At 45.6% G+C, this 23,300-nt stretch overlaps 1 long non-coding RNA gene across 1 annotated transcript; it reads right to left on the reverse strand.

Moving 5' to 3' along the window:
* Positions 1-1,242: 1,242 nt before the first annotated feature.
* Positions 1,243-21,822, reverse strand: LOC141995675 (uncharacterized). The gene is made up of 3 exons (XR_012641389.1): positions 21,710-21,822; positions 5,026-5,121; positions 1,243-1,379 (listed from the first exon to the last, which is right to left on the reverse strand). It is a non-coding gene; the product is annotated as an uncharacterized LOC141995675 (long non-coding RNA).
* Between the last annotated feature and the right edge of the window lie 1,478 nt (positions 21,823-23,300).

Below are 23,300 nucleotides of genomic sequence, written 5' to 3' on the forward strand. Positions count from 1 at the left end.
CACCCCCCCACCTTCTTCCTGCTAAACCCACTGAGTTAAAGGCCTGGTTAACGTCTACTTTAAGTCTGCCTTAGATTTATTGAGTCATCAAAATTTAAAGGGCAGCTTTTTAAAAAAAGCTTTTAGTTCTAAGCTGTTGGGCTTTTGCAAAGCTGGTTCCATAGGTAACAACGTTTCTTCTTCCGCCCCTTGAACACGCTACCTCTTTGGCAGTGCTGAGCTCCCGCTAGATCTAAAGGAGGGACCATTGAGAAGCTATTCGTTCCTGGGGATGTTTTCTCCCTGAATGTCTGAGCGTAAGTGGCACTCGCATAACTGGGATCGATCAGTTACCATGCGGGGAGCGCAGACCCCTAAGAAAGCCAAGGCATTAGGGAAAGGTTACATTGATCTCTGTGGAGGCTGCAGGGCTTAAATTGCATGCGCTGTGTGTGATATGGTGTGTACTGTATAGATTACGTGGGCTAACCACTCTTGGCTCCAGGCCTCCTACTGTGTATGAATGGAACAGCTTCCCCAACTTGTTTAATTAAGTCAATGGCTGCAGATAGGACATTGGGCAGGGAGGGCCAGGGCTCTGAGGTGGTATCAAATATTCCCTCTCTCACAGGTGCCCGGCAGGCTGGCTCTTGCTCACACGCTCAGGGTTTAGCTGTTCGCTATATGCGGGGTTGGGAAGGAATTTTCCCCCATGTCAGATTGGCAGTGATCGCAGGGGGTTTTCCCCTTCCTCTGCAGCAGGTGAGTGTGGGTCGCTTGCCAGGATTATCTGGGTATAGTTCAATCATTTCCCTGCCATTGCAGGGGGCCTTGGGCACTAGTGCACCTCTGTCTGGCACACATAATAATGTAGTCTCCGATGGGCTGTAATGCTGGTGTCTAATTTTGATTGGGGGTTTAGTGCTTGGGTGCTGGCTCATGTTGGTGGCCTGTCATTCCCCCCCCCCCACCTCCCCGAAGAAGTGAGAGGGAAGAAAAGCAACTCATCAACACACTAATGAATCATCTTTAATTGTTAGAGATGGGTCCAAAACAAAACCCCGGCTCTGGCCATGGCTGAACGGGAGGAGATATTTGGAGCTGGCTGGTGCTGAGCTCTGCAGCTTAGGCCCACGGGGTGGAGTGTTTATCCAGAACTGCACAGAAAGTCCATGCTGGGAAAACACTTGGTGGGCTCCAGCCAGCTTCTAGTTGCCCAGGGATTGATGACTTTTTCGCCATCATGGCTGGCTCTCAGTGTCCCTCTTGCTTGCTGTCTTGGAAAAAAGGTCAAGGGTCAAATGGGACCCATATATTCTCCCCCTGCCTAGAGATGAAGAGAACGGAGGCACGTTGGGAGGGGCCGGAGTGTGCGTCCACAGCCAGTGGTGTACCTGTGCCTGGGGAGAAATAAGTGGGCGTGATCTTCCAGGGGGATGGTATGACTCCATCATTTCCCCCGGCACTACCAAATCTGCATTAACAAAAGAGAGCGAGGACACCTGGTTCCCTCAGCCCCGGGTGTGAGACAATCAATCACTTGGCAGAGCCAACCAGCTTAAAAGTCACGGCAAGTAAACACAAACACATGGCTGAATAGGGGAACAGCCCTCTGCTCGCTGTGTTGTTCCATGCCTCAGCTTTGCTAGCGGGCTTCGTCTTCTCCCGGCCCTTTAATAACCCTGCACCGCATTCATGCGCAAAAGCTGTCCCACTTTGATACTCACTCATATAAATGTTAACACAGCTATACAGGACGCAGCTGTCGGCCAGATAATTGCACAGAGCTGCTTTGGTTTCTTGCTGGTTGTGAAGTGTCTGCAGACACCCTAGTGGGGTGGCTGCTGTATGCACTAAGGGCCAGGTATTTAGGCACCTAAAGATGCAGATAAGTCTCTAGGAGGATTTATAAGCTCCCAAGCAAGTTAGGTGCCTGACTTCTATTGAAATCAAGGGGAGTTGGGTGTTTAACCTGCTCAGGTGCTTTTGAAAAGCCCATTAAAGGGCTGTCAGAGGTATTTAGGCTCCTAAAGATGCAAGCTGGCCCTCAGTCTGAGGTCTTGTCAGAGATCACAGAGGGCTTTAAACATTACTCTTTAGCACTGGCAGATAGCAGTTCCAAAGCTCTTGAGACCCAGGATGGATAAGCATGGTAAACGCACATTTCAGCCCCTGTCCAGGTGAAAGCATATTGCAGTGCCTTGGGGTTTGAAGCTGTTGCAATTACCTATGGTATAGGACTCGGCCTCAGGAGAGCTGGCTTCAGTGCCTAACTCTTCCACGGACTCCTTGCGTCACCTTGAACAAGTCACTTAGTTGCTCTGTAGCTCAGTTCCCTACCTGTAAAATGGGTATATTAGGCCCCTTTTCCCACTCTGTCTGTCTTATCTGTTTAGACCATCTTTGGGGCAGGGCCTGTCTCTTATGAGGGGTCTGCCCAATACCTCACACAATGACATCCCAGTCTCAGTATCTAGGTGCCAGTGTAATGCAACTGACCCACTTCGTAATTTCTATTCTACTTTAATTACCACCCAAGGGAAAGTTCTGCTTCCCTACGGAAACTTCCAGCTAACGAACCCTGTCCGGATTGTGTCCCTGTTGGAGCTGGAGGCGTAGAGCCAAATCATCAAATGGAGAAGGGCAGAAAATAGTGACATTCAAAGCTGCTTTTCTGTGAAAAATAGAAAACATAACCTCTGAACTGATGACTGTAACATACTCCCCCTTTCACAATGGAAGGAGGGTGAGAGGAATGGTGGCCAGCATTTTAAAATACGGCTGGTAACACTAATACCTTGGCTTTCGATAGAATTCCCACAGCCCCCCTCCGATCGCTCACAGCTGTTAAACCCAGAGATTGATGGGATTTTGCGGTGGTATAAAATAGTTGCTTAGCTGCACGGCGCTCATGGTGTCTCCGACAAAGCCAAGTTTCTGTGGTGTAAATGTGGTTAGAATATTGGTCAGAAGTAGCCCGGTTGCAACACCCCATGGTTAGTGAAACACACAGACTCACACTGTACAAGACAGCAGCATAATAACCAGGGCAGAAGCCAGCCAGCCAGGTATGAAAGAACAGTTCCATGACATGCACACATTGCTTTAAAACAATTGTGTGGGGGTTTTTTGGTGCCCCCCCCCCAATAAATTCCTGTGTTAAAGAAACAGGCTACTGAACGATGCACGTCCACACTTTGTAAACAGAGTATTTTGGGGGTACGTGGACCGAATTTAGGTGAACCCATTACATAAAATCAGTGTTACTGATGCACCTGCAACAGTGAGGGTAATTAATTCCTGGAACAATTTACCAAGGGCTCTCCTGGGTTTGCCATCACTGGCAAGTTTTAGATCTCCATCGGCTGTTTTCTAAAAGATCTGCTCTTGTTCAACCAGGAATGAATTCAGGGAAGTTCTGTGACCTGTGTCATGCAAGGCAGACTAGATTATTTTAAAATACTGAAAAGACAAAGCGTGGTGGCAATGGGGAAAGAGACAATGTGATTTTCCCCAAGGTCACCAGTGGAGTCAGGCTTAGAATCAAGGGTTTCTAAGCCCTAATCCGTCACCTTAGCCACTGGCCCAAACGATCTCTCACCAATAATGGTTTCATAGAATGACTTCAAAGGAGCTGTGCCTGCTTGCCCCAGCTGAGGACTTGGCCCAATATATTCAATATAAAAGCAGGGCATGAAAGTAAAATTGATCGGAAGACACTTGCCATTACAATCTTGACATTTGCTATGTGCGGTATTTCCTATACCCAGACAAGGAATACTGCAAATATCGCCGTATTAGAACGCCTGCTGGTGGTAAACGTCAGATGTTAATGGTGCCGTTGTATTAAGATAACAAGCCAATAAGCTCTTTCCCCTTAACTCTTTCATGGCTGGTCTCCTTTGGACCCAACGACTTTCATTCTTGAGGTAGAGTCCGGTTGGCTTGCCTGCAGTAACTCTGTTGGGGCCGAAATGAGGCTGAGAGGACCACCAAGTGACGGGCCAGACTGTACCTTTTGGCACTGATCAGCGCTAGGGATGGGGAGTAAACACCACCTGGGGAAACTCCTCCTTTTTCGCTCTGCCTTGGTGGCGGGAGGGGGTGTCATCCATTTGCTGTTGGCCAAACCCAGCAGCCATCTTGGGATGCGCCCGGCGCTGGCTCAGCTATGTTGGCCAGCGTGTAACAAGGTGAAGCTAAGTCTCCATCTTTTCCCCAACCATCCACTCCACCGAGGGAGTAAGTGGGCATTAGCCATGCTTACGCCTGCATGGCCAAGCCCCAGGTCCAGGTAGCCTGCATAGAAGGTACAAGGGGCCTTCTTACTCCCTTGCATAGATGTGGCAGTATCTACCCCTTAGATCAGGGGTACCCAAACTTTTCATGGTCATGCCCCCCCCGCCCCTGTCCATGCCCCCCTGGGACTGGGGACATGGGTGGTGGGCAGGGGTGGACAGGGGTAAGGGGGCCAAGGCTGGGCCACAGCTGTGGGTGGGGCTGGGGTCGGGAACTGAGCTGCGGCCAGGGGCTGAGGCATGGGGCTGGGTGGTGCTCCCTTCCTGCCCCCCACGGAGGCTGGTCCGGGCCCCGCTGCACCCCCACGAACATTCCTCCACGCACCCCAGCTTGGGGACCTCTGCCTTAAATTGTAAATTCTTCATGGCCTGCATTGAGTCCCTCTCTCTGTTTGTCTGCACTGAGCACAACAGGGCCGTTGACTGTGTTCGCCGTTCACGCCCTTTGGCATGAAGTGGCGACATTCCACATGTCTCCACAACTACAGCAGCTCTGGGGAGGGGAGTTGGGTGCAGCTGAAGGATGACCGATAGAATTTCTGAGCTACCTTTAGCTTCCTCTTGTGGTGCACTACAGAAGAACTGCTGCGCCTTTTCGAAAGGTCTGTGTCCTGAAATGTGCATCCAGCTGGGGACAGGAGACAGCTGGGATATTTTCCCCCTGGCCCTGCACTGGGGTTCTCCTTTCTTCATTCTCTGCTTTAGCAAAGTGGCTAGTCGTGAACAACAACAAATAATTACAACTCACCTTGAGGCCCCCTGGATGAGGATCCCGTTGTGCTAGGCGCTGTGTATCCACATAGACAGAGGCAGCCTCTGCCCCAAAAAGCTTCTAAACCACGATCTGGCAAACAAAAGACAGTGTCACCGGCTGTTAGAAGGACGCTCTCCAAGTCGTTTGATAATAGAAGAATGTTCCGTCTAGCAGACAAAGGTATAACAAGATCCAATGGCTGGAAGTTGGTTAGACAAATTCAAATGAGAAATAAGGTACACATATTTAACAGCGAGGGTAATTAGCCCCTGGAACCATTTACCAATGGTCGTGGGGGATTCCCCATCACTGGCAATTTTTAAACCAAGATCGGATGTTTTCCCAAAAGGTCTGCTCCAGTTCAAACAGGCATTAACTCCATGAAGTCCTATGGCCTGTGTTATGCAGGAGGTTAGAGCAAATGATCACAGTGGTCCCTTGGAGTCTAGGAAAGCTGGAAGTAAGTCTAAATATGGCCCTGGACAGCAGTCCTTTCTATAATTTCTTCACTGTGAGAGCCTGTCCCTGTATTTATTGTTTTTTGGCACTGTGAACCATACAGACTGTGTATAACAAAGATATTCAGGATACAGACCAGCAAACCCAGGACACAGGTAATGTGCCTATTGGCTTCAGGGGGCTGCTTGTCCGGGTAAAGGACTGTGTGGGATCAGAACTCCACTCAGGAATATAGAGGCAGGTCCATGCTTGCAGGGGGCCTTCTGTGTGTCCTCTTCTGCACATGGGGTCCACAGCCTTTCCCCCCTTCCCTAACCTTGCGGAGAGTTCTCAGCGGGTCTGGCAATCTGCAAGTAGGGAGAAGCTGGGTGGGAGTGGGGCTGAGATCTCAGTGTGTTAGCCACATGGAAGTTAATACTGTGTCACACAGCAGCTGTGTACTAACATTCCCCAGGGGCAGGCACCAGGTGCGGGGCCTATGTAGTGCTGCGACGGTGTGTGACACAGAGAGAGGAGGTGGCTTGTCCGAGGCCACCCAGTGAGCCTGTGGCACGGAAACCAGATCTCTCGGTTTGCCATGAAATGCTGAAGCCACACAGCCAACCTTCCTCCCCTAACATTCAACTAGTTCATTCCTTTTTATTGACTTCTTTACATTCACAGCACATTTTAACAATGAGCGGCAATGTGATCAGAAGGAGACCCTTGTTGACTTATGCAGGGCCTGCCCCTCAAACCCAGAAGCAGCAAAGATCTGGCTCTTTACACGAAGTATCTTTCCCTGGACATCATCCCTGTCTTGCTGGTCTCCAAATGGGAGTTCCTCAAGGTGGCAGTGTTGCTACACGGTTGGAATGGTTCCTGGTCGCCTTGATTTCTCCCAGTTTTATCCCAACAGTCAGCAGCAGGGGTTTCACATGCAGGCTACGGTGGAATGAGGCTGCAGAATGCTGTGTCTCACCCAGGTTGGGTTTAATTAAGGACACTCTGAAGTATCCCACATTAGGCAACGTATATTTGAAGTCAAAGCTCCATAGGCATTTAATGGGTCTTAGGACAAGCCTGAACTTTGACTTGCATCTGGCAATTCAATTTTGAATCACGGCACCATCACAAGAGTTTGTTGTTCTGCATTTGGCACGGCTAACAAAAATGTAACCCTCCCTCCTTTGGCTAAAGCTCTGTTACAACAGAAAGAGACGGGTAGCACGCACAGCGGACACGCTAGGTCAGTGGTTTTCAGCCTGTGGTCTGCGGACTCTCTGGGGTTTGCAGACTATGTCTATTTCCAAAGGGGTTTGCACTGCCATTTGAAATTTATTAGGGGTCCGCAAATGAAAAAAGGCCGAGAAACCACTGTGCTAGGTAAACTGTTCTAAGGGGCAGCCATAAGTCGGTGCATTGCTCCCCTGTTGATTTCATATTCCCCAATTCTCAGTGAAACTAAAGACTTCAAGAGAGCAGCTGACTCTCTCTTTTGAGTCTCTTTGCTGCCCTTCCCTAGCTGTGTGATAACTTACAGCCTCATGTGACACATGGCAGAATCCATGCGATAAACTGTTCATCTAACTGATTACCCTGTGCTCTAACCCTTCAGCCCTGGGACTGATTGTAACATTTCAAACCTTTGAGTACCTCCAAACAGCTGCTATTTAAAAGCAGAATCAACCAGTTAACTAATGAAACATTGCCTTTCTTTCCCTGTTCAGTATGTAATTCCCACTACTTCAAAAAAATCACACCAATCTGTGATGGTAAATATCCAGTCCTGGACTAGTGACAGGTCTGGTCTGATATCTAGTGACCCTGTAGGAAGAGAAATCAAAGCTTTTTCCCAGTGGACAGGAGGGGGTCCCTGAGTGGTTCTAGGGGTGTTGGCACTTGCTTCTCGTCTTGGAGGGGTCACCAGTACTGGACTTTGCAGTCATGCGTTCTAGTCCTGGTTCTGCCACTGATGTGCTGTGCAACCTTTGGCAAGTCAATTCACCTCCATACCTGGGGGTTTCCCATCTGTAAAATGGGGTAATGATACCGACTGAAGATTAGTTAATATTTGTAAAGCAGTATGAGTATGTAGGGTCAAACTCAGCCTTGCTGAAAGTGGGCACAACCCCACTGAGTTTAGCAGATTCACACTAGGGCTATATTAGCCCAATCTCACCACTCTTTGTTCACCTCCTTTAGTGTAAGACAATGGGGGTATTTTCCAGATTCTCTGTGACCCTTTTGCTGGAAACATTTCTGCAAAATTGAACCCAGAATGACGATGAAAAAGGGACAAAGCATCAGAAGTGCAGAGTCAGAAGTGGTTTTATGAACATCGCAAACCATGTAATTTTTAAAATCCTCAAGTGCTTTTTTTTTTTTTGGGCTCGGTGAGATCCCATTGTTTCCTTGGAACGTGGACAATGCTATCAAAGCTTTCTCTTTTAGCATAGCTCTGGATTGTAATCGCCAATATTCGGTCGGTTTAAATGGGCATTAAAATGCAAATGATCCATTTTTAACAGGCATAGCAGAGACAGTCTCCGAGGTATCAGGAGTCAAATCAACACAATTTCAGCCTCTTTTAGCTTGCACCCTTCTGCTTCACGTTTCCTTTGCTTCTCTACTCCTTTCCATTTCCTCCCCCTCTCTTCCCAGATCAACCCCCCACTCCCCTTGCAAACATCATTCCTATGGCAGGAGAGACACTAGGCGCTTCAGCACCTCAGTGAAGACTGAAACCCAAGAGGGGAGGATAACGAGTTGCAGAGCAGGAGGTTTACAGGATGCCAATACAGCAAGGGCAGAGAGTAATACAATATGGAGCTGTTAACCGCATGACAAAATAAACACTCCTTTGGGAAAAATCTAACACTAATGCCCATTAGCTTAATAGACTTGTGGTTAAGGCATAGGGGCCAGGAAGCAGGAGATCTGGGTTTTATATGCAGTTGTGCCATAGACTTCAGGATACTCAAGAAGTGCGATCCTCACTGGGCTCTTAATGGTCCTGTGCTTCAATCGTCTCAGCTATCCAAAGTACCCTGAGTATCCTAACATGGACTGGCCTCCCTGAGGGTGTTCTGAGGCTACGTCTGCAAAGAGCCCATGTTAGCCAGGGCTACCGAAGAACAGAGCCCAGGGATGGAATTTTCTCCCGTTCATGTCTCCGGATCTTGCCAGTCGTTCCATTCTGACAAAAGCTGCATCAAAGACTTTCATTTTTCTGGGCGGGTACTCTGCCCCTGCACTGCCCTGAAGCCTCGCCCCCACTCTGCCCCTTCCCCCAAAACCCCACTCTCACTCCACCTCTTCCTGCCTGCCCCTCCCCCAAGGTCCCACCCTCATGGTCTCTTCCTGCCCCCACTTGGCCTCTTCCTGCCCCCTCCCCCAAGGCCCCCACTTTCACTCCACCTCTTCCTGCCCGCTCCCTGGAGTGCCCCCTCCTGCTGCTGAACATCAGTGGGGCCAGCTGAATAGCTGATTGGCAGGTGGCTGGTGGGTGCTGAGCACTCCCTATTTTTTGTTTCCTTGGGTGCTCCAGCCCTGAAGCACCCATGGAGTCAGTGCTGTCCAGAGTCTGCTCTAAATCCAGCCTTCGATGCACAGGTGCTAACTTATGCAAGTGGCATTCATGGGGAAGCGCTGGGGATTCTTCTTCTTAACGAACACCAAGCAAATTTTCCTACACTTATATACCAACTCATTGCTCACACATACATAACCAATACCTTTGCATGTACTACTAGGATGGCTCCCATTCACTGCTCAGAGGAAAGTAAAATGAAAAAGCACCAACCCTGACTGGGACTTGCTTACAATAGCCCCGCCTTTAGGCTCTGATTCAGCAAAGCTCTTGCCACTGCAGGGAGCCTGGGGCCCTTTAAAGCACCACCCAAGCCCAGCTGCCAGAGCCCTGGGGTAATGGCGGCAGGGCTTGGACAGTGATTTAAAGGGCCCGGGACTCCCTGCAGTGGCTGGAGCCCTGGGCCCTTTAAATCACCACCGGGGAAGCCGGTCCAGTACGCTGTACCAGAGCGTACCGGCTTACTTTCACTTCTGCTTTCCTTTCTCTCTCCTGGAAGAGTATGCCCCCATGTCTGTGCTAGTTCAGTGATGACTGAGGCAGGTGTTACAATGATAAATGTATTTAACTACCAACAAGAAATCACTTATAAGGCAACCGTGGTACTGCTGCGGCAGGAATCTAACATCGCTGCATTCTCTGTCCCAGACTCTGCAGCTCCTTCCTGTCTGTATGTGTGTGATGCCTGGTCTACACCTAAAAATTAGTTTGGCTAAGTTACATTGCTCCGGGCTGTGAAAAATTGTGTGCCCTGTGTGGCATACCTGGGTTGACCTAACCCCCACTGTAGATGCAGCTAGATCAACAGAAGAATTCTTCCATTGACCTAGCTACCAGCTCTCAGGGAGGGAGATTAACCACATCTGTCATAAGTATAAAGGGAAGGGTAAACCCCTTTAAAAATCCCTCCTGGCCAGAGGAAAAATCCTCTCACCTATAAAGGGTTAAGAAGCTAAAGGTAACCTCGCTGGCACCTGACCAAAATGACCAATGAGGAGACAAGATACTTTCAAAAGCTGGGAGGAGGGAGAGAAACAAAGGGTCTGGGTCTGTCGGTATGCTGCTTTTGCTGGGGATAGAACAGGAATGGAGTCTTAGAACTTTTAGTAAGTAATCTAGCTAGGTATGTGTTAGATTAGGATTTCTTTAAATGGCTGAGAAAAGAATTGTGCTGAATAGAATGACTATTTCTGTCTGTGTGTCTTTTTTGTAACTTAAGGTTTTGCCTAGAGGGATTCTCTATGTTTTGAATCTAATTACCCTGTAAGGTATCTACCATCCTGATTTTACAGGGGTGATTTCTTTTAAGAAAACTGAATGCTTTTTCATTGTTCTCAGATCCAAGGGTTTGGGTCTGTGGTCACCTATGCAAACTGGTGAGGATTTTTACCAAACCTTTCCCAGGAAGTGGGGTGCAAGGGTTGGGAGGATTTTGGGGGGAAAAAAACGTGTCCAAACTACATTTCCCAGTAAACCCAGTTAGAGTTTGGTGGTGGCAGTGGATATTCCAAGGACAAAGGATAAAATTAATTTGTACCTTGGGGAAGTTTTAACCTAAGCTGGTAAAAGTAAGCTTGGAGGTTTTCATGCAGGTCCCCACATCTGTACCCTAGAGTTCAGAGTGGGGAAGGAACCTTGACAACATCAATGAGAAAAAATCCCTTTAGTGGCTGTAGGAAGTGTCTACCCACTGTAGTGTAGACATACACGGAGAGTCTGTGAACCTCACCAGGAAGTGTGGCACTGCAGAGCTTTTGGCACGATGTGGTTGTGGGGCAGCTTTAATATTCCTGCTAGAACTTAACCCCTTACAGCACAGTGTCCTGATGCCCCAGGAACCGAACATGTAGGTTCAACTGAGATGACTTATTTTAGATTACAGAAAAATCACAAAGAACAAATATGCGTCTTTCTCTGTATGTCATGGACACTTTACATTTTCTGAGACGTTGGCAGTTGTTAATACTACCAATGGCAAAGTCGCTGTTCAGCCTGTCTTCAGGCACAGGACAACTCACCTAAAACTGGAGTTCAAATTGTTTTTTTCCCCTCAGCCATTTCGAGCAACTGAATGGCTAACCAACCAACAACGGGTGAGTTCAGCAAAATGGCAGTTAGCAAAGAGGCCTAGGATAGCAAATAGATCTTTTAATTCTCAGGACAAAGGGTTTGGGGCATGGAGGGTTTAGATACAAAAAGAAAAGTATCTGTGTATTGTCCCTATTGTGAGTGTAATGGAAAAAAATCTGCTATTCACCCACCTCTAGTTGAAAGATCTCAGAGTTCTATACCCTCTTGCATTTAAGGTCCAAACAGCCATAGCTACATAGATATATTACAGTGAAATGGCTTACACACAAACGCACATTGCATATATTACACACACCATGCACAGGGGTAAACAGTGAGGTGGCAAAATTTGCAGAAGATAATTCAAGTAATTTTGTAAGTCCAAAGCAGACTGCAAAGAGCTACAAAAAGCTCTCACAAAACTGGGTGACTGGGCAACAAAATGGCAGATTAAATTCAGTGTTTAATATAAAGTAATGCACACTGGAAAACATAATCCCAACTGTACATATAAAATGATGGGGTCTAAATGAGCTATTATAGCTCAAGAAATATCTTGGAGTCATTGTGGATAGGTCTCTGAAAACATCCACTCATTGTGCAGTGGCAGTCAAAAAGTGACCAGAATGTTTAGAACCATTAGGAAAGGGAGAGATAGTAAGACAGTAAATATCATAATGCTATTATATAAATCAATGGTACACCCAGGCCTTGAATACTGTGTGCAGTTATGGTCACCCCCTCTCAAAAAAAGATATATTAGAATTGGAAAAGGTACAGAGGTGGGCAACAAAATTGATTAATTTCCATATGCGGAAAGATAAAAAAAACAGACTCTTCAGCTTGGAAAAGAGATGACTAAGGGGACTCAGATAAAGGTCGATAAAATCATGAATGGTGTGGAGAACATGAATAAGGAAGTGTTATTTACTCCTTCACATAACACAAGAAGGAAGGGTCACATGATGAAATTAAGAGGCAGCAGTTTAAAAAAAAACAAAAGGAAGGACTTCTTCACACAGTCAACCTGTGGAACTCATTGCCAGGGGATGTTGAAGATCACAACTATAATGGGGTTCAAAAAAGAATTAGATAAGTTCCTGGAGGATAGGTCCATCAATAGCTGCAACCCCATGCTCTGCGTGTCCCTAGCCTTTGACTGCCAGAAGAGGAGAGTGAATGAGAGGGGACGGATCACTTGATGATTGATTTGTTCATTCCCGCTAAAGCACCTGGCATTGGCCACTGTCAGAAGACAGGATACTGGGCTAGATGGACCTTTGGTCTGATCCAGTATGGCCGTTTTATGTTCTTATGTTGCCCTTCTCAAGTTGTTTGAGCAGAGTGAAAAATTCCAACACTTCTTTCCAGAGATAAATACATTCAGAGTGATAACATTAAAAGCCACACCAGTCATTCTGCTGGCACTAGGCGTTATAGGATTTCACATCAGATCAAAAGGCGATAGCAAGAGAAAAATAAACTGGTGATTAAGTGACAGAGACAGTGCAATGAGGACCAGGAAAGCTTAAACATTACCAATTTACCAGGTAGTTTTATGAAGGGAGGAAATGGAAGATCCCCTTGGAGAAGATAATTGACTTTATTTTGTAGTTTTTGGTAAAAAAAAAAGAGCTGAGGATTTTGCTTCCTTCTTTAATATTTTCTGTTAAACATAAAAGGGATGGAAGACAGATAACCTGTCTAGAACTGAATTAAGCCTAAAAGCAGAAATTCTAGACTGGGAAGCAGAGGGACTTTTAGTTATTATCAGACTGTGCAGTCCATAAAGGACGTGAATGTTTCTCTTCTGCTGCTTTCTTTGGTCGTCAAGTCCACTCTTCTGAATAACATTGTGCAAAGTTCTACATTGGACAGATTCCACTGTAGTTTAGCAGGTTCCTGATCACTGAACACATTCTGCATGGCTTAGGGAAGTTCTGAAGTGGGGAATGTTTGGAAAAGAGATGTGGAGCAAGAATGCAAGGACTCCATGATGCTGTTTGCAGGGCAAGGAGCAGGTGAGAGCTTTTGAGTACGACACATACTTGCCTATGAAGGTTTGAAAGGGGAATAGTTGGCCTGGGAGGATGGTAGGAGCCTGGGATATGAAGCCTTTCACAGACTCAAACCCAACACCTCAAATATGCTTGAGGTTAAAGGTAATTGCTAGCCATTGAGTGGCTTATGTTATGATCAGTTGGCTGTAGTCCAGCTACTAGGGAGGCATCACATCAAGGCTAGTGCAAAACATCCAAGGGCAGACTGAGCATGGAAAATGAAATAGGGTGTCATCTCTGCGAGGGTGCCCCCTCCAGGTCTGTAGCTGGGGGTGAGCTAAGCTGGCTTTGCTGCTGCCCCTTGCCTGGAGAGAAGTAAGGGCTTGCCTCCCCAGGGCTGGCAGCCTGATAACTTGCACAAGCACTGGGTGAATGGTGAACAGTGGTAAAAAGTGAGAAGATTAACATTCCCCCTCTGACTATGTCACGCTGGATTTATAGCCTTGCGACTGCTGTCGGGATATTTTTATGGAAACAATACCATTACGTAAGAGCTGTGGTATGAATTGTAATTCACTCATGAGTAATGAATCATAGAATATCAGGGTTGGAAGGGATCTCAGGAGGTCATCTAGTTCAACCCCCTGCTCAAAGCAGGGCCAACTGGCAACTAAATCATCCCAGCCAGGGCTTTGTCAAGCCTGACCTTGAAAACCTCTAAGGAAGGAGATTCCATCACCTCCCTACGTAACCCATTCCAGTGCTTCACCACCCTCCTAGGGAAAAGTTTTTCCTAACATCCAACCTAAGCCTCCCCCACTGCAACTTGAGACCATTACTCCTTGTCCTGTCATCTGGTACCACTGAGAATAGCCTAGATCCAGCTTCTCGTCCAGTGTAACCCCTAGGTCCTTTTCTGCAGAATTGCTGCCGAGCCATTCGGTCCCTAGTCTGTAGCAGTGCATGGGATTCTTCCGACCTACGTGAAGGACTCTGATGATGATGTTAATGGACTATCAGGGACAGGCAAATATACTCTTATTGTCCTTTGTAATTTTGAGTCGCACAACGATCCAGAAACCATTCTCAACATTTCTCACGCTTCTTCTTTGTGCCTCAGACTTGCTGAAATAATATTAGCACACTCACTTCCCTAGAGTTATCAGGGCAGAAGAAGTCATGGGTTATAGTTGTTTGCAGCGCTGGCAAAGAATTAAACAATGGCTCCCATGTGACCAAGTGTATCCCCGTCTTAGATTGTGAGCTCTGCAGGGCCGGGACTGTCTTTTTATTTTCTATCTTAGACACTTAGCTGCCCCCCCACACCCCATCACCATAGCATTTGAGCACCTCACATTCGTTAATGGATTTAGCCTCACAGAACCCTGGTTATTATCCCCAGGAACTGATTGGAGGAGAGAGAGTTTAACACTCAGATCTTCAACTCCTAATTCTCTAACTACCTTTGAGGATCTGGGTCTACAGGACTTGCCCAAGGTCACTGAGAAAGTCTGGTGGAGCAAGGCATTGAACATCGCTGCTGTTGAGTTCCAGATGAGTCCCCTACCTCAGAGGGCACAGCTGGGCTCAGTATTACTTATTTTTCCGTAACACCATCCATCTCTGCAGGATCCCGGAGCATGCTACAAACATACTGTATATATCAGAGATGGCACCAGCCCAACTCCCCCAGACCTGAACACTTCCAAACTTGGAGGAAGTTTGGATTCAGCTCTGATATTTGTGTCTTGCTGAACTCTACAGAATGGGCTGAGCCAAGACTCTGCCCCTGTGCTGATCACCCCCCAAGAATGAGAAAATCTGGAATTGGATCTGGTCTGCCTCTAAAAGACACCGAAACTTAGGAATCTTTCTTCCTGTCCCTGCACATGGCATGACTAAACGTCAGCCTTTTAGGACAGAAAGTGAAGAGAATTTGTATCCAACTGAAAATGCAGGGGGTATTAACCTAGGTAGAATATGCTCAACCAATCTGGAAGCTGGAGGACATTGAAGCTAAGACCCTGGCTGAGTAAAGTGCCATGGGAACTTTAGTAACCATAGTCAGGAACCTGGTTTTGCCTTTGAGGCAAGAAAATGGCCCCTCCAGCACACAGCCACCAGCTGAGGCACAGTTCTCCTGTGAGTCAGAAGGAATATGGCCATGGGCATGAATTGCAAACTCCACTTTCCTACAGCAACCTGGGTTCTCCTTGAAAAACCCTTCCATACAAGCACTGAGCATACTTCACCATGCATAGCCTGTGAGAGCCGATGGGATCACAGCCTCAGGTTATAGGATTTAGCAGGTGCCTTTGTGCATATAAATATACTGAAACATTAGAGGCAGCACAGATAATGGCGTCTATAGTTAACATTACCTGACACTCCCATTATAAGAGTGTTTTCACTTGAATTTTCCATGCTGGGTCTTTGCTTCAGGCTGAATATTTCTGGAAAGTTTCAGCTAAGAATGATTCATTGTTTTGTCCAGGTTAAAAAAAATTCTTCCAACCATTTTCTTGATGCCTTCTTTGGTGCCTCAGTGCTTTGGAGCAGGGACTTGAAATTTGGCAGGGTGGTTGTGCCTTTCCCCACCCCTGTGAAAACCAACCCAAATTTGGCCAAAAATCTTAGTTCACGCATACTCAGTAGAGACTTGCTAGAGTTTGGCAGCTAAGTTATCTAAAGATTCTATCTGCACTGGGCATGCGCCATCCAGCCCCTCACAGTTCCTGTGTGCCTATTGGACTGCACATGAGCCATTCCCACAGAGTGATCCAGTGTGTTCCAGAGGACTTTAGGGACTGAGCAGAACTTTCCAGGCAATTGTTCCTTCCATCTGCAAGAGGCCTCTGTGGTGCTGGACAATGGAACTGAAAGCAGGGAGCATGTCTTTCCTGTGCTCTGTGTGCCCCAGGGAGTGTGACGAAAGAATAGGAACAGCCTGACTTGAATGCAGAGGGGGAGGAAAAGGTGATGGTGGAGGCAGGGTCCAAAGCAGAGGGAGGCGGAAGCAGAGAGGCACTGGTAGGGCTGTAAGAAAGTTGAGATTTTTTTGGTTCAAACAAATGTGGCTGCAGCTTGTGACAGCTGTGGCTGCAGCTACCTTCCAAAGCAGGGCAGCCACACAGACGAGATGCCATGTGGCTCCTGAAAGCCAACATGATGGAGGGGCAGCCAGGCCAAATTTGAGTCATGTTGCAACCCCGTGTACCAGGGTGTAATGCAGCTTGCTCAGATTTGGCCCATCTGTCCCTCTGTCATGATGGCTGGGCCAAATCTGAGCGAGTGGCATTGCGACCTGGAGTATGGGGTGGCAATGCCACCCAAATGTGTGGCAGCTATAAAAAGCTGCTGTGTGTGTTAAAATTGTGGGCCATGTTTCTTTCAGCCTTAGGCATAGGATTGAAATGGGGAGAGGGGCCAGAGCAGGGGATGGGGGAAAATGAGCAGGTGCCCTGGGAGAGGACAGGAGCAGGGGGATGAGCAGGAGCTGGGAAGGGGAGAGTGGGGCAGAAGAAGCTATAACCATTCGAGAACACTCTCCTCCAGAGTCTGGAGCCGAACCCAAGTTTTCTGAATCTCCATATTTCATTGCCATCTAGCAAACAGCTGTGAAACCCACTGGCAAAATGTTGCCATCCCCCTCTAGTGGCAGGTCCACACAGAAGACAAAAGCCCCCTATTGCTACCCGTTACTCCATTCACTCATGTTGTAGAGGACTGTGCTATGGATCTAAAGAGCTCAGCCCTGCCGATGATCGATCCATGTGGCTCTACAGGATGAAATTTTTGTTTTCTCCATTTTAATTTTTTTTAATAAAAAAAACTAGCAAATACCTCCCTTCCCCCAGGCCTCAAGCAGGGGGCTTCTGGATCTAGTTGACCCTGTCACACTCATCAAAAAACGAACATCACAAAGTCAATCACTCAAAAGTTAGGCGGTCAGAATTAAAGTCTTCTGCGTAACTTTTTTTCAGCCCTCTTATACATATGAATTATGATACAGTCATTGATGATATGATCACCTCCTATTGTTCCCTAGGATCCCTGCCTCGTTCAGTTTGACCTGCTCTGGGGATGAAACAGGGTCGTGTAGGGCCCTTGCCTCATTCATTGCAGAAGGTGTGTGGTGAATCAGACTGCAGGACAAGAAAGGACGATCTGTGATTAAGGCAGCTGAATGACACTCCGGAGTCTTGGACTGTATCCCTGTCTCTGGCACCGCAACCTATGTGATGCTGGGCAAGTCACTTCATCCAAACTTTTCCCCACTGGTGTGTTCCTCATTTTATAGATACCTAACCTGAGACAGCTGGAGTCTGCTTTGCAGAAGAGTTGAGTACTCACAACCACAACTGATGTCAGTGGGAGCTGTGCTCTGAACATATAAAGGGCTAAGAATTCAGAAAAATCAGACCGTGGGCTTTTCAAATCAAGCATCCAAAATTAGTTGAAACTTGACAATTTTGGCTTTATTCTCCTTGCCTCGGGGTGTAAAATGGGAATAATAATCCACCTCAAATGGGCGATGAATATAAATTAATTCAGATTTGTAAAGAACTGAGTCACTACATTAGAAAAGCCCACAAGGAAATGAATCATTCTATATTCACTGCAGGGTTTGGATGGTGTGCAATGAACCATGGCTGGGGCCACACACTGAATGACGAAGACATATTGATTAGCTGCCCATTCAGGGAGCACTGTCCCTTCTCTGAACTGAAGAAAGCACGATTGTACATAAAAAAGTAGTATATGATCATGTAATTAAAGATTGTGCTGTAAATGCATATGCAAAGGGGGCTGAATTAAGGTTGTATAGGCAACCTGAATTTTGGCATTGCCTAACTTTGGCGTGCTTGACTTTGCAACCTTAACGTTCTTTTAACATGTTTTTTTTTTTGCATGCAATATATATTTAAATGAAAACATGTAGCGATGAAAATCTTTCCATTCACTGACTTCTTAATTTCCTTATCTGAACTGTAGTTACTGAGTTTGCTGCCTCATTGGTTGTACAACATAATATCTGACCATCTCTTAAAAGTGCAAGAGAACAGCACTATACTGGAAAGTATTGGTCCAGTGGAGTGGAAACTGAGGGGGGTGTGTGTATGTGTGAACAATTGCATAGTTAAATCCTAGAGAATGCAGATCTGTAACACTCTTTCTTTGCTGAAAGACAAACTCCTATAACAGCAGACAAGTAAATACATGTGAAACTGTCACTATTTCTCTCTTTTGTCTTCGCAATTTCAGTTAGGAACCCCCCTAGCAAGTCAGTCAATACCAGCTTCCTAGTGCAAACCCACATCTGCAAGGGAGTGAGGGGAAGAAGAATGCTTTCCGGAACGCTAATAGAAAAAAAATCAAATGAGTTTGACTTTATTAATTATTATTTTCTCTTTCCAGTGTAGAGGATCATAAAAAACATGCTGCATTTTACAGAGGGCCAGATTGTGCCCCCTGCTAACGCAGTGTCATTGGCACAAAACAACCTGAAATCTGGCTCTAGGCCACCTCTGTGTGCAGCGCCCAGTGTCGAAGGTACGTCAGAAGCACAGCGGGAGGGCAAAAGAGACACAGTGGTGCATACAGCATCCTCAGAATTGCCCTATTTTGCATCAGCACCAAACAACTGTCTGAGTGTGCAGAGCCCAGAGATTTTAAGGGCTAGTTTAGAAATATTATATTTTTGCAAAGATAAATTTCCTTACTTCTGTCACCAGTAAGGCCTTCAATTATTGAAATTGAAACAATTTTATAGGCCAAATTTACTTTTAATGCTGCCTGTTTGGGGTTTTTACTTCTTTTTTGCATTTCCCTCAGCTTAAAAATTAGAAACGGAACTAGTCAGGTTCACGTTCTCCTTCTGATGGCCTCATAACTGCAAAGTGTTGTGGCTCTCCCATAATTTGCCCTTTTATGCAAATTATGTATCAAGATAATTTGCATATTGGGGAATAATTTGTGTACAGCCATAAACTTCAGCTTGAAAATACCCTTGTGATTCAGTGCAGGCGAAAGGCCAGATCCTGCGGATTCGTAGATTCCAAGGACAGACAGGACCATTGTGATCATCTAGTTTCTTGTCCTATATAACACAGGCCAGAGCACTTCCCCAAAATAACTCCTAGAGCATATTTTATAGAAAAACATCCAGTCTTGATTTTAAAATTGTCAGAGATGGAGAATCCATTGTGACCCTTGGTAAATTGTTCCAATGGTTAATTACTCTCACTGTTAAAACTGCACTGTATTTCCAGTTTTTAATCTAACTTCAACTTTCAGTCATTGGATCATGTTATACTTCTCTGCTGGAGTGAAAAGCCCATTATTAAATATTTGTTCCCCATGTAGGTACTTATAGCCTGTAAGTTCCCCATTAGCTTAACAGAGAGAAGGTGTCATAAAAATAAAGGGAAGGGTAATTATCTTGCTGTATACAGTGCTATAAAATCCCTCCTGACCAGAGGCAAAACCCTTTCACCTGTAAAGGGTTAAGAAAGTAAGATAACCTCACTGGCACCTGACCAAAATGACCAATGAGGGGACAAGATACTTTCAAAGCTGGAGGGGGGGAAACAAAGGGTCTGGGTGATGCTTTTGCCAGGAACAGATCAAGAATGCAGATCTCAGAACTTCTGTTAGTTAGTAAGTAATCTAGCTAGAAATGCATTAGATTTCCTTCTGTTTAATGGCTGGTAAAATAAGCTGTGCTGGACAGAATATATATTCCTGTTTGTGTCTTTTTGTAACTTAAGGTTTTGCCTAGAGGGATTCTCCATGTTTTGAATCCGATTACCCTGTAAGGTATTTACCATCCTGATTTTACAGAGATGATTCTTTTACCTTTTCTTTAATTAAAATTCTTCTTTTAAGAACCTGATTGATTTTTCATTGTTCTTAAGATCCAAGGGTTTGGGTCTGTGTTCACCTGTACAAATTGGTGAGGATTCTTATCAAGCCTTCCCCAGGAATGGAGGTGTAAGGCTTGGGGGAAGACGTCTCCAAGTGGGCTCTTTCCCTGTTCTTTGTTTAACACGCTTGGTGGTGGCAGCATAGGGTTCAAGGACAAGGCAAAGTTTGTACCTTGGGGAAGCTTTTAACCTAAGCTGGTAAGAATAAGCTTAGGGGGTCTTTCATGCAGGTCCCCACATCTGTACCCTAGAGTTCAGAGTGGGGAAGGAACCTTGACAGAAGGTTATTCCTCTAGGGCATGTTTTCTAATCCTTTAATCATTCTCGTGGCTCTTCTCTGAACTTTCTTCAATTTTTCAACATCCTTCTTGAATTGTGGGCACCAGCACTGGACACAGTATTCCAGCAGTGGTCACATCAGTGCCAAATACAGAGGTACAATAACTTCTCTACTTCTGCTTGAGATTCCCCTGTATATGCATCCAAAGACTGCATTCACCCTTTTGGCTACAGCATCACACAGGGAGCTTATGTTTAGCTGATTACTCACCATGACTCAAATCTTTCAGAATCACTGCTTCCCAGGATAGAGTTTCCCACCATGTAAATATGGCCTACTTCCTTTGTTCCTAGAGTTATACATTTAGCCATGTTAAAACACAGATTGTGGCCAGTTTGCCAACCGACCTAGATCACTCTGTATTAGTTACTAGTCCTCTTCCTTATTTACCCCAATTTTTGGGTCATCTGCAAACTTTACCAGCGATTTTATGTTTTCTTTCATCTCATCAATAAAAGCAATGTAGGGCCATGAACAGAGCCCTGGGGGACACCACTAGAAACACACCCGGCTTGATGCTGATTTCCTGTTTACATTTACTATTGAGACCTATCAGTTAGCCAGTTTTTAATCCCTATAATGTGTGACGTGTTAATTTTATATTGTTCTAGTTTCATTAATCATATCAGGTGGTACCAAGTCAAATGCATTATATTAATGTAATATACTTACATTTACACAATTACCTTTGTCAACTAAATGTATAATTTCATTGTAATGGGGTGCACTCATCTCAGAACCACCTGTCTCAGTGCATGTGGGTCTTCGGTGACTCAGCCCTCAAGCTGAGTCACACAGTCTGTATGTGGGGAAAAAAAACCAAACCCCCTTCCAGGATATACATCCAACAAGGGGCCCTATCTCAGCACCCACTGTAAGGTCCCTTGATCTGCAGCTCTATCTCTGGGCTCACTTCTCAATCAGTCCAGCAGGGCCTATCACAGTACCCTGGTTCAAACTGTTTCTCCATCCCTTCTGGGCTCTCCCAAATTGTCCCTGCTTTTCAAGCAGTCCTAACCCTGATGTGGGGCCAAATCCTCCAAGGCTTCCTCCCTAGCAACTCTTTGCCTCTCTGGGCCTTTCTGGCCCCAGCTCTTCAGCTGGGCCACTAAAAGAATTCAGTTCCCCTTCCAGGATGCATCAAAGTCCAGGCCACTTTCTCAGTGGCTGGTAGAAGGGTCTGGGCCAGCCCACTACTCCAGGTCCCAGCCAGGAACCTATAGATAGCAGCCATCCACCACATCTCTTTAAATAAACTGCAACAATTTCCTGGGCCACTTCCCTGCAGCCCCAGTTCATTCTTCACCCTTACCTCAATGTCTTGTCCTGGTTGAGTCTCAGCAGCCAATCCAGAACTCCTTTGTGTTCCTCTTGGCCTCTGTCAGCACTGCTCTCTCCAGGGTCCTGTAGCTCCCTCAGTCAGCCAGGCACACCATCCATGCTCCTCCAACACTAGCAAGGAACTAATCTCATGCTGGCCCTGCAGCTCTTCTTATACTAGCCTGCTGGATCCTGATTGGCTGCTTCCCACACAGCCACTCTAGTCAGCTTGGAGGACCTCTCTACTGCAAGGCCTCCAGCAGGGGGCTTCCTGACCTAGTTGACCCTGTCACACTCATTAAAAAAGACATCAAGCTAGTCTGACAGGATCTATTTTCCATAAATCCATGTTGATCGGCATTAATTATGTTACCCTCTTTTAATTCTTTTTTAATCAAATCCTATATCAATTACTCCATTATCTTGCCTGGAATTGATGTCAGACTGATTACCTAGGTCATCGCATTTACCGTTTAAAAATATTGGGACAACAGTAGCTGTCTTCGCATCTTCTGGAATTTCCTCAGTGTTCCAAGTCTTATTGCAAAGCAACACTAATGGCCCAGCAAGATCTTCAGCCAGCTTTTCAGCCAGCTCTTTAAAAACTCTTGGATATAAGTTTTCCAGACCTGGTAATTTAAAAATGTCTTACTTGAGTAGCTGCAGTTTAACATCCTTCTGAGAGTCCCATCAGATGAGACTACACCTTCTGTTTCTTCCCCAAATACAGAATAGAAATATTTATTGAACACCTCTGCCTTTTCTGCATTATTATTGATAATTCTACCCTTTCCACCCAGCTAGGATTCCTTTTGTTCCTAATATACTTAAAACTCCTTTTTATTGTCCTTAACTCTGCTGGCCACAAATATCTCATAGTGTCTCTTTGCTTCCCTTATAAACTTTCTACAATTCCTAACTTCTGATTCATATACCTTACTATTAATCTCTCCTTTCTTCCATTTCATTCATTCATATATATATATTTGGGCTGACGAGTGATTAAAAAAATTAATCACGATTAATTACACTGTTAAACAATAATAGAATACCATTTATATAAATATTTTTGGATGTTTTCCACATTTTCAAATATATTGATTTCAGCTACAAAACAGAGTAAAAAGTGTACAGTGTTCACTTTATATTTATTTTTTATTATAAATATTTGCACTGTAAAAATAAAAGAAATAGCATTTTTCAATTCACTTAATACAAGTACTGTACCGCAATCTCTTTATCATGAAAGTTGAACTTACAAATGTAGAGCTATGTACAAAAAATAACTGCATTCAAAAATAAAACAATGTAAAACTTTAGAGCCTACAAGTCCACTCAGTCCTACTTCTTGTTCAGCCAATCAAGTTTGTTTACATTTGCAGGAGATAATGATGACCGCTTCTTGTTTAAATTGTCACCTGAGAGTGAGAACAGGCGTTTGCATGGCACTGTTGTAGCTGGTGTTGCAAGATATTTGTGTGACAGATGCGCTAAAGATTCTTATGTCCCTTCATGCTTCAGCCTCTGTTCCAGAGGACATGTGTTCACGCTGATGACAGGTTCTGCTTGATAATGATCCAAAG

This window comes from Natator depressus, chromosome 11, assembly GCF_965152275.1.
Source record: "Natator depressus isolate rNatDep1 chromosome 11, rNatDep2.hap1, whole genome shotgun sequence".
Lineage (NCBI taxonomy): Eukaryota > Metazoa > Chordata > Testudines > Cheloniidae > Natator > Natator depressus.